The 14,403-nt window shown below is 42.1% G+C and overlaps 1 pseudogene; it reads right to left on the bottom strand.

Moving 5' to 3' along the window:
- Nucleotides 1–1,493: 1,493 nt before the first annotated feature.
- On the bottom strand, nucleotides 1,494–14,172 carry LOC121498091 (annotated as a pseudogene).
- Between the last annotated feature and the right edge of the window lie 231 nt (nucleotides 14,173–14,403).

Genomic DNA, 14,403 nt, shown 5'->3' on the forward strand with positions numbered 1-14,403 from the left:
GTGTTTTTAAGGCTGTGTTTACTTATTTATTGAATCTCAAGCAGACTCCCCATTGATCAGGGAGCCAGACACAGGGCTCGATCTTACAATCCCCCCTTGATGGGTTGTAAAGTAAATTACAGGCATCAGTACACTTGCCCCTGAAGAATCAACCTACATACAATTAATGAGTTTAATGTTTGTATACATATTAATTCAAGGTAAAATTTACATAAAATGAAATGTACTAATCTTAAATTTACTTTTGCTGGGATTTTTAAGACTTTATACATTTGTGTAATCAAAACTTCTATAAAGATATAGAACATTATCATCACCCCAGCAAGCTTCCTTCTCTCCCTTACCAGGTCAATTCTTGCCCCTAATATACCAGAGGTGACCATTCTTCCAATTTTATTCCATCAAAATTTAGTTTTACCTGTCTAGAATTTCATATAAGTGTAATTATAAAACATGTGCTCTTTTGTGTAAGGGTTTATTTCACTTGGCTTAATGTTTTTGAGATTCACCCATATTGTTGCATGTAGCAGTAACTGATACTTTATATCATTGAATAGTATTCCACTGTACAAATATACAAGAGTTTATATACCTATTCTCCTATTGATGGGCCCTTGATCTGTTTCTAGGTTATGGCAATTGTGAACAGAGCTGCTGTGCACATTTTTTTTTTTTTTTTTAAAGATTTTATTTATTTATTCATGATAGAGAGAGAGAGAGAGAGGCAGAGACACAGACAGAGGGAGAAGCAGGCTCCATGCACCGGGAGCCCGACGTGGGATTCGATCCCGGGTCTCCAGGATCGCGCCCTGGGCCAAAGGCAGGCGCCAAACCGCTGCGCCACCCAGGGATCCCTGTGCACATTTTTGTACAAATCTTTTTATGAGATTTATAGCTTTTTTTTTTTTTTTTTTTTTTTTTTTTGCTGTTTGAAATTTAAATGACTTATTTAAATTGAAAAAAAAATCTGGGGTGCCTGAGTGGCTCAGTCTGTTGAGCATCTGACTCTTGATTTCAGCTCAGGTCATGATCTCAGTGTCATGAAATTGAGCCCGGCAAATAGCTCCATGCTCAGCAGGGAGTCGGCTTGAGATTATCTCTCACTCCCTCTGCCCCTCTGCTGCTCTCTCTCTCTCTCAAATAAATAAGTCAGTAAAAAAATAAATTGAGGGGATCCCTGGGTGGCTCAGCGGTTTAGCCCCTGCCTTCTGTCCAGGTTGTGATCCTGGAGTTCCAGGATCGAGTCCCACATCAGGCTCCCTGCATGGAGCCTGCTTCTCCCTCTGCCTGTGTCTCTGCCTCTCTCTCTCTCTCTCTCTCTCTCTCTCTGTGACTATCATAAATTAAAAAAAAAATAAAAAAATAAAAAGAAAATCATATTTCTAGGTAAGGCAAATATACTTCTAGGTTAACCAGACCAGATTTGACTTTGGACTTTATTCTTTAAACAAACTGTAAAGAATGGAGGAAAAAATTGCTTATTTACAGAAAATATCTACATATGTACTCAGAGGTACAAATTTGATCGCAGAAGAAACTTAAGTACATGTTGCTATCCCAGAAGCAGCTCTCAAAAGAGCTGAATTTTATTTTCTTGAATTTTAAGAATGCCTAAGATCCCTCTTCATCCTCGACCTGGAAAGCCAAATAGCACTCCCAATGTCCCATATCAGTGATTTTACACTCTACACCAAGGGGTGCACCTGCAGACATAGTAGTACTGCAGGAGAGAATGAAGTACACTTGCCCCTGTTTTGTAACAGAGTTTTGTCAAAAAGTTCAGCTATCAAAGCGAAAGTTAGCCAAACGGGCTCCTTCATCTCTATGGTAACAGTTTCGTCCTCTTTATTGACATGACTTGTATATGACAACTGAATATTTCTATTTCTTAGTACTCCACTTGCAGAAAATTTCACTCTGTCTTTTGCACAGGAAATTACAACAGCATCTCCAATATGATGGAGATGTTGTCATGTACATGCAACTTCACCAGACGGTGTCTTTACTCCACAGCTATACTCTTGTTCTGGAATTCCAAGTTGTTCTACATCAAAAGCCATTCACTTCATTTCATCATCCGGGAACTTTTCTTGATTTGGAGCTTTAGATGCTAGTGCCAAGGTGTCCGCATTATCTTCAGCCCTTAATGTAAACGAGATATTCCTGCACATTTTAGTATTTTGTACATGCTGGTGAGGTTCACGCCATGGCCAAGCTGTGGTAGCAGTGGTAGGAGTCAAAGCCCTGGGAGCACAGGGTGAGCTGCACCAAGGAGCAGGCCGTGGGAGGAGTCTGTGTTCTGCAGGTTTACATGGCTCCAAATTTGGTCCCAGCAGGCTTCATTGATGAGATCCATAAATGCTTTCAGCATCTTCCTCAGGACTAAGCCCTGGACCAGGCACACCTGGAACATGATGGCAGAGTCGCAAGGATGCAGCTGCAGGCAGAGATAAGGAGGAAGTCGTAGCCAGCTTGGGTGTCACAGGGTAAGAGTAAACGTGCAGAGGCAGGAGTGAAAGCCTGAGACCCAAGAAGATCACTACATGTAAACTTTTTGTTTCTCTTGAGTAAATACCTAAGAATAGAATTGCTGGTTCATAGGGTAGGTGTATGTTTAGTTTTTAGAAAATATTACACTATTTTCCAAAGTGGTTGTACCATTTTACACTTCCAAAAACAATGTACAAGAGTGCCAATTACTACCCATCCTTGCTGACATTTAGTATTGTTAATTTTATTCATGTTAGACATTGTGGTGGGGGTGTAGTGGCATCTCACTGTGGTGATCTCATCATTTTTAAGAGCTGCATGGCATTCCATGGTATATGTACACTATAACTTTATCGACCATTCCCCTGACAATGGTCATTACAGTTGTTTCTGATTTTCCTAGTACAATGATGCATGGACAAATATCCATTCTTATGGCCAATTTGTAATGTACAGCTTGGCTGGGCTGAACTACACATGCTGTAGAGTGGGCAGTAGGGGAGATTTGGAGGGCAGAAGGAAAATAGATTTTCTAGTTCATACACATCGCTGGTGACCTGCTGACTTACCTCCTTGAGGTGAAGCAGCAGTTGGACCTGCAACTTCTCTACCTTCCCCCAGACCCACCATCAGCTTCTTCGACTCCTTTGCTCTGTGACAAAGGGCCCTGGCTTCTGTAGGACATCTACATCAGCATGACTGGAAGCAGGAAAAACCAGCAAGGGTTCCAGTTCTTACCTGTGGGGTGCTAGCTCTTGCTGGTGGGTTCAGCCTGGTTCTGGTCTCCCCATTTACATCCATCCCTTCCCCATTGCTTTCCTACATTCCTGTAAAAGAGATTTCCTAGAATAAGAGGTTCTAGGTCAAAGAATATGCATATTTAAAATGCTAACATCCAGGATGCCTGGGTGGCTCAGTGGTTGAGCATCTGCCTTTGGCCCAGGGTGTGATCCCAGGGTCCGGGATCAGGTCCTGCATGGGGCTCCTTGAGGAGAGCCTGCTTCTCCCTCAGCCTGTGTTTCTGTGTCTCTCATGAATAAATAAATAAAATATTTAAAGTAAAATGCCGACATCCAGGAGCACCCAGGTGGCTCAGTCAGTTTAGCATCTGCCTTCAGCTCAGGTCACGATCCCAGGGTCCTGAGATGGAGCCCTGGGTCCTTGGGCTCCCTGCTCAGTGGGGAATCTGCTTCTCCCTCTCCCTCTGTCCCTCCCCCCACTCCTGCGCGCGCGCGCGCACTCTCTCTCTCTCTCTCAAATAAATAAAATCTTAAAAAATATATAGTGCACGAGGGACGCCTTGGGTGGCTCAGCGTTGGGTGCCTGCTTTCGGCTCAGGTCGTGATCCCAGGATCGGGAATCGAGCCCTACACCGGGCTCCCTGCGAGGAGCCTGCTTCTCCCTCTGCCGATGTCTCTGCCTCTCTCTCTCAGTCTGTGTCTCTCATAAATAAATAAATAAAATCTTTTTTTTTCTTTTTAATAAAATCTTTAAAAAGAAAAAGATTAGGGACACCAGGGTGGCTCAGCAGTTAAGCGTCTGCCTTTGGCTCAGGGCGTGATCCTAGAGTCCGGGGATCCAGTCCCACATCAGGCTCCCTGCTTGGAGCCTGCTTCTCCCTCTGCCTGTGTCTCTGCCTTTTTCTGTGTCTCTCATGAATAAATAAATAAATAATTTTTTTAAAAAAATCACAGCTTTTTTTAAAAAAAGAAAAAGATTATAAAATATTTTCCTTTATTTCCCGTTAATCCTTTCATAACTCTGTATCCTTATGTTTAGAATTCCAATCCGCCTAAAGTTTAATGTATAGAATCTAATTTTTTCCAATAAGTTATACAGTTGTCCCAATGATGTTTATAAAGTAAGTCATCTTTACCTTCTGGGTTTAAAAAGCCACTCTTATGAGATATTAAATTTACATATATTCAAGAGCCTTTTTCTGGTTGTGATAGTCTGTTCATTCATCTATTATCCATCAATGTGCTAATACCATAATGCTCTTAATGACTGCAGCTTTGTATTATATATATATTTTTTAAGATTTTATTTATTTATTCATGACAGAGAGAGAGAGGGGCAGAGACACAGGCAGAGGGAGAGAGAGAGAAGCAGGCCCCATGCAGGGAGCCAGATGTGGGACTCGATCTGGGGTCTCCAGGATCACACCCCAGGCCGAAAGCAGCCCCAAACCGCTGGGCCACCAGGGCTGCCCTGTATTATATTTTAGAGCATTAATTTAATTTTATTTTTTAAGTTTTATTTATTTAAGTAGTCTCTGCACCCAACATGAGGCTCAAACTCACAACCCTAAATCAAGAGTCATATACTCTTCCAACTGAACTAGCCCAGCACTCCAACAGCATTAATTTTAAATGGAATAACCTTTTTATTAAAATTTAATAAGGTACATTTCTTTTTCTGGTGATTCTGGCACCCATTTTTACACTAAAATTAAAATTTATAATTTCAGGATGGCTGAGTAGTTGAGGATCTGCCTTTGGCTCAGGACCTGATCCTGAATTCCTGGGATCAAGTCCCACATTGGGCTCCTTGCATGGAGCCTGCTTCTCCCTCTGCCTGAGTCTCTGCCCCTCTTTCTGTGTCTCTCATGAATAAATAAATAAAAACTCTAAAAAAAAAATTATCATTTCAGCAAAGTAACCTCATACAAAAGCACCAAGAAAATGTTTCCTATTATCACTACCTCCTATGCAGTCAATCATCTTTGGCTTATTGCCAGAATTGTGTGTTTTCCTACCAGTCTACAGGAAATGAGTTTAAGACTGACATCCCTGGGATGCCTGGGTGGCTCAGTGGTTGAGCATCTGCCTTCAGCTCAGGGCATAATCCTGGAGTCCCGGGATCGAGTCCCACATTGGGACTCTGCAGAGAACCTACTTCTCCCTCTGCCTATGTCTCTGTACTTCTCTCTCTGTGTCTCTCATGAATAAATCCATAAAATCTTAAAAAAAAAAAAAAAAAAAAAAGACTGACATTGCTTAGCATGGTTGGGTGTCCTAGGAAGCAGATGCTGAGACAGAGTTGGGAATATAAAAGGATTTATAGGGAGTAGCCCATATGAAGGAAAGGAAGTGGAAGCATTAGGAATCTCTGGAGCAGACATTGCCAGGTGGAGTAGTCCCATGTTTTGGCCAGGTTTCTTGAAAGCTGAAGTAGCTCAAGGCACTAACAGTTGGATGCTGTCTGCAAGTTCTTTTTTTTTTTTTTTAAGTTTATTTTATTTTATTTGAGAGAGAGTAGAGAGCTAGCATGAGACAGAGAGCATGACCAAGGGGGAGGGGTACAGGGAGAAGCATATTCCTTGCTGAACAGGGACCCCAATGACACAGGGATCCATCCCAGGACCCTGGGATCATAACCTGAGCCTAAGGCAGATGCTCAACTGATGGAGCCACCCAGGTGCCCTGTTGGCAAGTTCTTTCATGAGGAGTGATCTCTGTGGCACATCTCTCCCTGTCTGCCATGTCACCTTTCTCAGCTCCATGGTGGTGAGCATAGGTAGGTCTTTTAGTCATTCAACAAACATTGAGTAAGCACCTCCTATATACCAGGCACTGAGCTAGCTACTTAGTGCTACAGAGATGACCGGAATATTTTCAGTGAACTCCTTTGCTCAAATGAGCCTCAGTCCCTGCAGAGGTAGCTCACTATCCAACAGAAGAAAACCCAGCACTACTTGTGGGGTAATTTTTAAATTCATGAACTTTTGCTCATCCATAATATAAGATGAAATATGCTATATGCAAAATATTCAAAAGCTCTGGCACAAGATTTGGCAAATAGCAGGCATTGAACAAGTATTACTGACTGAAAGCCTGTGAGAATTCAGAGGAAAAATCATTTTTTACTAGGGAGCAGATTTGTTTGTCATCTATCAATCAGTCAATAATAAAATCTTAAAAATAAGTTAAAATCTATTTGCTGACACAAAGATTCAATAAAATTCACAAAGTAGACAAAGAGTATCTTTACAATAAAGTTCTCCCATCCTCCTGCCTCCCCCCTAGCCCTCCCACCCATATTTTCTTCCTCTCACCATCATTGAAACTCATTCCCTGACTCGGAATGTCAATCTCATTATTTCACTCTAACACCTCACACTGACTTAAGAGTGACTTAAATTTCTGCAAAATTTCTTGAAAACCGAAGGTGTTCAAACACAAATCTGTGACTGATAGAGGGGCAGGATCAGTACCCTTGCCAACCACCAGTGCTGTCACCAACATCACTTCTTCCCATCTTTCCAAAATGTCCTTTCTTCTTTAGAAATGAGAAATCGTGTATGTGCAGGGGTGCCTGAGTGGCTCAATCAATTAAACGTCTGCCTTCAGTGCAGGTCATGATCCCAGGGTCAAAAAATGTTTCCTTAGATGTGTGCATGTGGTGGTTTCCCAGGGAGGTGGCTGCTGGGGCCGGGCCGGGGGCGTGGTGATCACCGAGGAATGAGTCTGCTGGTGATGTACCCATGTTACAGTATTGGCATAGGGGAAAAGAGACAAATCAGTCTAATCTCTGTGGTCATTCTTCCAATGACCTTCACTGAAGTGTACCCCACATAATAAAACTCAGCTAACAGCTGGTGGAAGCTGAGGAGGCACGTGGACTCACAGTAAGGCCCACCCTCTGCTAACGTCCACAGTGACCTCTTAAAGGAAAGAGGAGAGGGACTGACTATCTCAGAGGTTGTACAGGAAAAAGTTGGCTTCCTCACCGTGCTGCGCTTTGGCACTCAGCAAACTGTAGTAAAGCGCCTCTTTGTCTGTAGTTCCCATCAGACCATTCGGGGGCAGGGCTGTATCTCTTTTAGTCATGCATCCCCAGCACCCAGAGGGACTCAGTTAACATTAGAAGAAAGAACACTATTGAGGGCTCACTATGCAAAAAATAAGGTAGGGTTCCTGCCCTCATGGAGCAAGAGTTTGGAGGACAGGCAGCCTCCTGGGACTGGGTCATAAAAGAAAGTTTCACCATGGTGGAGAAGTGTATATATATGGGTGGGTGGAGTGAGCAAGAGATAAACCAGGAGAAGAAAATGCAAGCAAATGCAACATGAAAACAAATGGCATTTTCAGGGAGTATTCCAGAAGATGCCAGTGAGAGGGTGAGATCACTTTGAAGATGATGCCAGTTTGGCTGCATTAGCAAGAGTAGGACTTCCTTTAGTTAATATTTTTAACTTTAACTTTTCATTACGATTGTTTTAAAATTTTTTTAAAGTCCGATCTTTTTTTTTTAAGATTTTGTTTATTTATTCATAGAGATACAGAGAGAGAGAGAGGCAGAGACACAGACAGAGGGAGAAGCAGGCTCCATGCAGGGGGCCCCAAGTGGGACTCGATCCCTGGTCTCCAGGATCACACCCCGGGCTGCAGGCAGCACCAAACCACTGGACCACCCGGGCTGCCCAAAAGTCTGATCATTTTAAGTGGTATATCCTACTTGGTGGAAGTATTCTACTATTTATTTGATGATAGCTTCTTATAGCTGGAAACACTACCCTTACTTCTCCCCCTACTCCCCCGGATCTGGGGACACCTGGCTGGCTCAGTTGGAAGAGCATGTGACTCCCAATCTGGGGTTATGAGTTCAAACCCCATGTTGGGTGTAGAAATTACTTAAAAAAATATAATCTTAAGGGCAGCCCCGGTGGCCCAGTGGTTTAGCACCGCCTTCGGCCCAGGGTGTAATCCTGGAGTCCCGGGATCAAGTCCCACATGGGGCTCCCCTCATGGAGCCTGTTTCTCCCTCTGCCTGTGTCTCTGCCTCTCTCTGTCTCTCATGAATAAATAAATAAAATCTTTAAAAAATAAAAATAAAATAAGATAAAATCTTTAAAAAAATCATGATCTAGATCTGCACTATCTGATATGGTACTCTCTAGCCACATGTGGCTACCAAGTGCTTGAAATGTGGCCAATCCAAGTTAAAAAGGACTTATAAGTGCAAGGCATCTACCAATTCCTAAAACTTAGTACAAAGAATGGAAAATATCTGATTAATAATTTCTTTTTTTCTAAAGATTTTATTTATTTATTCATAAGAGACACAGAGAGAGGCAGAGACGTAGACAGAGAAGAACAGGCTCCTCCAGTAGGGCCTGATATGGGACTCGATCCTGGGTCTCCATCCTGGGTCTCTGAGACCACGCCCTCAGCTGAAGGCAGATGCTCAACCACTGAGCCACCCAGGCATCTCTCATTAATAATTTCTTTTTTTTTTAATTTTTATTTATTTATGATAGTCACAGAGGGAGAGAGAGAGAGAGAGGCAGAGACATAGGCAGAGGGAGAAGCAGGCTCCATGCACCAGGAGCCCGACGTGGGATTCGATCCTCGGTCTTCAGGATCGCGCCCTGGGCCAAAGGCAGGCGCTAAACCGCTGCGCCACCCAGGGAACCCTCATTAATAATTTCTTATATTGATTATATGTTGAGATTATATTTTAACATACTAAGTTAAAATATTAAATGAATTATACAATATATATCAATTTTATTTTTTTAAGATTTTATTTATTTATTCATGACAGACTCAGAGAGAGAGAGAGAGAGAGAGGCAGAGACATAGGCAGAGGGAGAAGCAGGCTCCCCATAGGGAGCCCAATGCAGGACCCAATCCCAGGACTCCAGGATGATGCCCCAAGCCGAAGGCAGATGCTCCATCCCTGAACTATCCAGGTCTCCCTCCATATTGAGATATTATAAGGTGTTGCCACTTTCTTTTTTGTGTGTTTTAAAGCATGCAAAAGACTACCTTTAATCAACAGCATGGAATTCCTTCAATCCAATCACTCCCCCCAAAAACTATTTTTTAATTAATTGGTTGCTGACAAGCCCTTGCTAAAAGCCAGGTTGATATGATTTTTCAGAGGGTCAAAAGAATGTGCTAATCATTTGTTCTTCTAGATTTTATAAGTTCTGTCTCTGAATCAAGCTATACACTTAAACAATATAAGTTTATGACTTATTGTTGTGTACTTGCATTTTATTGATGGTCCGTATTTGAAGCAGCCCTTGTGAATTCTATAAAACTGCTGATAAAAAAGTTGCCCATTGTATTTTTCAATATCAATTATAGAACCAACTGTTTAATAAATTCCTATTTGAGTTTAGTGCCAGAAAAACTTCCTGTCTCCTGACAGTCATCTTTCCTATTATGATACAATGAGAACTGTGACATTTAGCAACCTTATGCTCCTACATTTGGCTGCTAGAAAACTTGCACAATATTTAATATTCAAGGGCACCTGGGTGGCTCAGTAGTTGAGCGTCTGCCTTTGGCTCAGATTGTGATCCTGGGATTCTGGGATGGAGTCCCGCATCAGGCTCCCCACAGGGAGCCTGCCTCTCCCTCTGCCTATATCTCTTCCTTTCTCTCTGTGTCTCTCATGAATAAATAAATAAAACTTTAAAAATTTATTTTAAAAATTTAATATTCAGGGGATCCCTGGGTGGCGCAGTGGTTTGGCGGCTGCCTTTGGCCCAGGGCGCGATCCTGGAGACCCGGGATCGAATCCCACATCGGGCTCCCAGTGCATGGAGCTTGCTTCTCCCTCTGCCTGTGTCTCTGCCTCTCTCTCTCTCTCTGTGACTATCATAAATAAAAAAATTTAATAAATAAATAAATAAATAAATAAATAAATAAATAAATAAATAAAAATTTAATATTCATTATACTAATTACCTTTACCCTTCACCCTTCATTATCCCTTTGCTCTCCATGGCTTTTATTGTTTATATTTACTTAACATATATAAAGGTCTTTATTGAGAGGGTAGAGTTCTGGTTAGTATTGCTTCATGACACCCATCTCAAATGTAGTGGTATAAAACAACCACTTTGGAAGCACCTGGGTGGTTCAGTCAGTTAAGCGATGGACTCTTGATTTTGGCTCAGGTCACGATCCCAAGGTCCTGGGATCAAGCCCTGCATTGGGCTCTTCACTCAGCATGGAGTCTGCTTGACATTCTCTCTAACCCCCCTTCTGCCCCTCCCCACTCCACCCTCACACTCTCTAAATAAATGAATGAATAAATAACATTTTATTTTTTAAAAAATATTTATTAATTCATGAGAGACAGAGAGAGAGGCAGAGACACAGGCAGTAGAAGCAAACTCCATGCAGAGAGCCCGACGAGGGACTCCATCCCTTGTCTCCAGGATCACACCCTAAGCTGAAGGTAGGCCCTAAACTGCTGAGCCACCCAGGCTATCATAAATAACATTTTCTTAAAAAACACTTTATTATGCTGACATTCTTTTTTTTTTTTAATTTTTTTTCTTTAATTTTTATTTATTTATGATAGTCACAGAGAGATAGAGAGAGGCAGAGACACAGGCAGAGGGAGAAGCAGGCTCCATGCACCGGGAGCCCAACGTGGGATTCGATCCCGGGTCTCCAGGATCGCGCCCTGGGCCAAAGGCAGGCGCCAAACCGCTGCGCCACCCAGGGATCCCTTATGCTGACATTCTGTGCGTTAGGAATTCTGAGCACAGTGGGGGCTGCTCTTCTCTGCTCCACCCTATCCTTAGGTCAGCCAGTGACTAACAGCTGGGAGCTAGAACGGCTGGGGCTGCAGAAGTCACTCTACAGTGGCTTCTTCACTCACATGGCTGAGCCTGGGCTGGAAAGGCTAAAGGCTGGGCTCAACTGAAACTGTCATGTAGAGTACCCATACATGGCCTCTCCACCTGGCTTGGCTTTTTACCGCACAGGGACTGGGCTTGGGTGCGGGGGGGGGGGGGGGGGAAGCAAACCCAGAGGGCATTTCCCAAGAATCAGCATTCCTAAACAGCTAGGGGGAAAGGCATGGCCTTTCCTAGCCTCAGAAATCATACAGCGTCACTTTTGCCATAAGCTAGGGTGTAGCAGTCACAAGCCCACCCAGATTCAAGGACAGACTCCAAAGACCCATCTCTCATTTTTTTTTTTTTAAGAATTTATTTTTTTATTCATGAGAGACACAGAGATAGAGAGAGAGGCAGAGACACAGGCAGAGGGAGAAGCAGGCTCCATGCAGGGAGCCAGACATGGGACTCGATCCCAGGTCCCCGGGATCACACCCTGGGCTGAAGACAGAGCTAAACCGCTGAGCCACTGGGGCTGCCCAAAGACCCATCTCTTCATGGGAAAAGGATTAAAATAATTTCCTCCACTTTCAGAAACTACAGACATAAATAATAAAAAATAATAAAGTCACGACTGCTTTTGCATCAAAGAGATCTAAAGAGGCGGTGTCTCAGCATTTATCCCTGCTCAGACCACATGGTTGGGGGCTGGAGGAGTGTTGAGGTAGGAGAGGCCTCTCCAGCTACTTACAATGTTCCCACACTTGTTATGGTGCCATTTAAAAAAATTCACCAAAGTTTCTGCAAAGCTAAGAGGAAAAGTTAGCTAAAATTAGATATATTACTAATTTGGTAGCAACAAGATTATTTTGGCCACCAATAACTTTTTAAAAGGGCATTTAAAAAACTATTATTTTAGCCATGAAAGATTAATGGAAGACATCCTTCTTTTCAGTGACTAGCAAGAAGATACCTTTTCCACTGAATTGAAAATAATAAATTCTGCAGCTACCTGAAAACAGACATGTCCAAAACCATCCCTCTTCCACTTCTTTCTCCTATTCCCTTCCCTTCTTGGATTCTTTGGAAGAAATTCCTTTATTATTTTTTTTTGAGATTTTATTTATTTATTCATGAGAGACACAGAGAGAGAGAGGCAGAGACAGACAGAGGGAGAAGCAGGCATCCTGTATGGAGCCTGATGTGGGACCGATTCGGGATCCAGGGATCACGCTCTGATCTGAAAGCAGACACCCAACCGCTGAGCCACCCAGACATCCCAAAGAAATTCCTTTATTAAGCACCTAAAATGCGCTAAGTATTGTCACTCCCATAATGTTTCAAAGCACAGATTTAGCAGCCAATTTAATAATGTAATTAAGATATAATATTTCAGGGGTTGACAAATTTCTGGGAAGGGCCAAATATTTTCTGTTTTGTAGCCAATATATTCTCTTTTATAACTAACCCTGCTGTTGAAGCAAAAAGTAGCTATAGGCATATACATGAATATGCATGACTATGTTCCAATGAGAGTTAATTTATGGACATTTACATATGAATTTCATATAATTTTCACAAGTCAGAAAATATTTTTCTTCTGATTTTGTTTCAACCATTTAAAATTTAAAGACCAGGGCACCTGGGTGGCTCAATTAGTTAAGCATCTACCTTCAGCTCAGGTCATAATCCCAGGGTCCTGGGAACAGACTCCACAGCAGGCTCCCTGCTCAGTGGGGACTCTGCTTCTCCTTCTCACTTTCCTTCTGTGCTCTCTCTCACAAATAAATAAATAAAAATCTTAAAATGAATAAATTAAAATTTAAAATTTTAGAGGCACCTGAATGACTCAGTGGGTAGAGAATGTGACTCTTGATCTCAAAATTGTGAGTTAGAGCCCCACGTTGAGGGTAGAGCTTACTTTTTAAAAATTTATTAAAGGGGATCCCTGGGTGGCTCAGCGGTTAAGCATCTGCCTTCGGCCCAGGGCATGATCCCGGAGTCACAGGATCGAGTCACAGGATCAAGTCACTGGGATCGAGTCCCGGCATGGAGTCCCACGTTGGGCTCCCTGCATGGAGCCTGCTTCTCCCTCTGCCTGTGTCTCTGCCTCTCTTTCTCTCATGAATAAGTAAATAAAATCTTTAAAAAATAAAAAAAAATTAAAATTAAAAATAAATAAAAATGTTAAAACCATTTTAGTGGATTTCAGGCAGTGGACCAGGTTTAGCCTGTAGGCTGTGATTTGTCTACCTATACGAAATTGAGTGAAAAAACAGGGTGCAGAATTGTATTTATAGTATGATTTCCCTTAACTCAAAAAACAAGACTAACACATAAAGAAAAAGCTAAAAGTAGGGGTGCCTGGGTGGCTCAGTCTGTTGAGCATCTGACTCTTGGTTTTGGCTCAGGTCATGGTCTCAGGGTTGTGAGATCAAGCCCCAAGTGGAGCCTCCTCACTGATGGTGGAATCTACTTCTCTCCTTCTTCCTTGCCCTCTGCCCCTCCCCCTACTCGCACAAACTCTAAAATAAGTAAATCCTAAAAAAAAAAAGAAAAAAAAAACCATGCTCAAGAAAGAAGAAAGGGCTAAAAGTATATCTACAAAATGTGGTTGTATTTTTATGCTGAATTATGGTTGATATTCCTCTTTTTGGTATTTCAAATTTTATGGAAGGGATTATTTTTCTTTAGCGATAGAAATAAAATTTTTTCAAAGAATAAATGTGGCAGTATTCATCTCAACACCATATATACCAAAAAGGAGAAAATTACAGGCATACCTCTGTTTATTGCATTCTACTTTATTGCACTACTTATTGCACTCTACTTTATTGACTGCATTTGTTACAGATCGAAGGTTTTGGGCAATACTGCTTTGATCAAGTCTATCCTGACACTTTTCTAGCAGCATTTGCTTACCTTGTGTCTCTGTCACATTTTGGTAATTCTTGCAATATTTTCAGACTTCCATTATTATATTTGTTATAGTGATCTATGATTAGTGATTAGACTTGCTGAAAGAGCAGATGACAATTAGCATTTCTTTTTTCTTTTCTTTTCTTTTCTTTTCCTTTTCTTTTTTTCTTTTCTTCTTTTCTTTTCTTTTCTTCTTTTCTTTTTCTTTTCTTTTTTCTTTTCTTTCAGATTTTGTTTATTCATGAGAGACACAGAGAGAGAGACACACCCAGAGGCATAGGCAGAGGGAGAAGCAGGATCCATGCAGGGAGCCCAATGTGGGACTCGATCCCAGGTCTCCAGGATCACGCCCTCAGCTGAAGGCAGACGCAGACGCTCAACCACTGAGCCACTCAGGCATCCCACCA

This window comes from Vulpes lagopus, chromosome 8 (assembly GCF_018345385.1).
Source record: "Vulpes lagopus strain Blue_001 chromosome 8, ASM1834538v1, whole genome shotgun sequence".
Taxonomy (NCBI): domain Eukaryota; kingdom Metazoa; phylum Chordata; class Mammalia; order Carnivora; family Canidae; genus Vulpes; species Vulpes lagopus.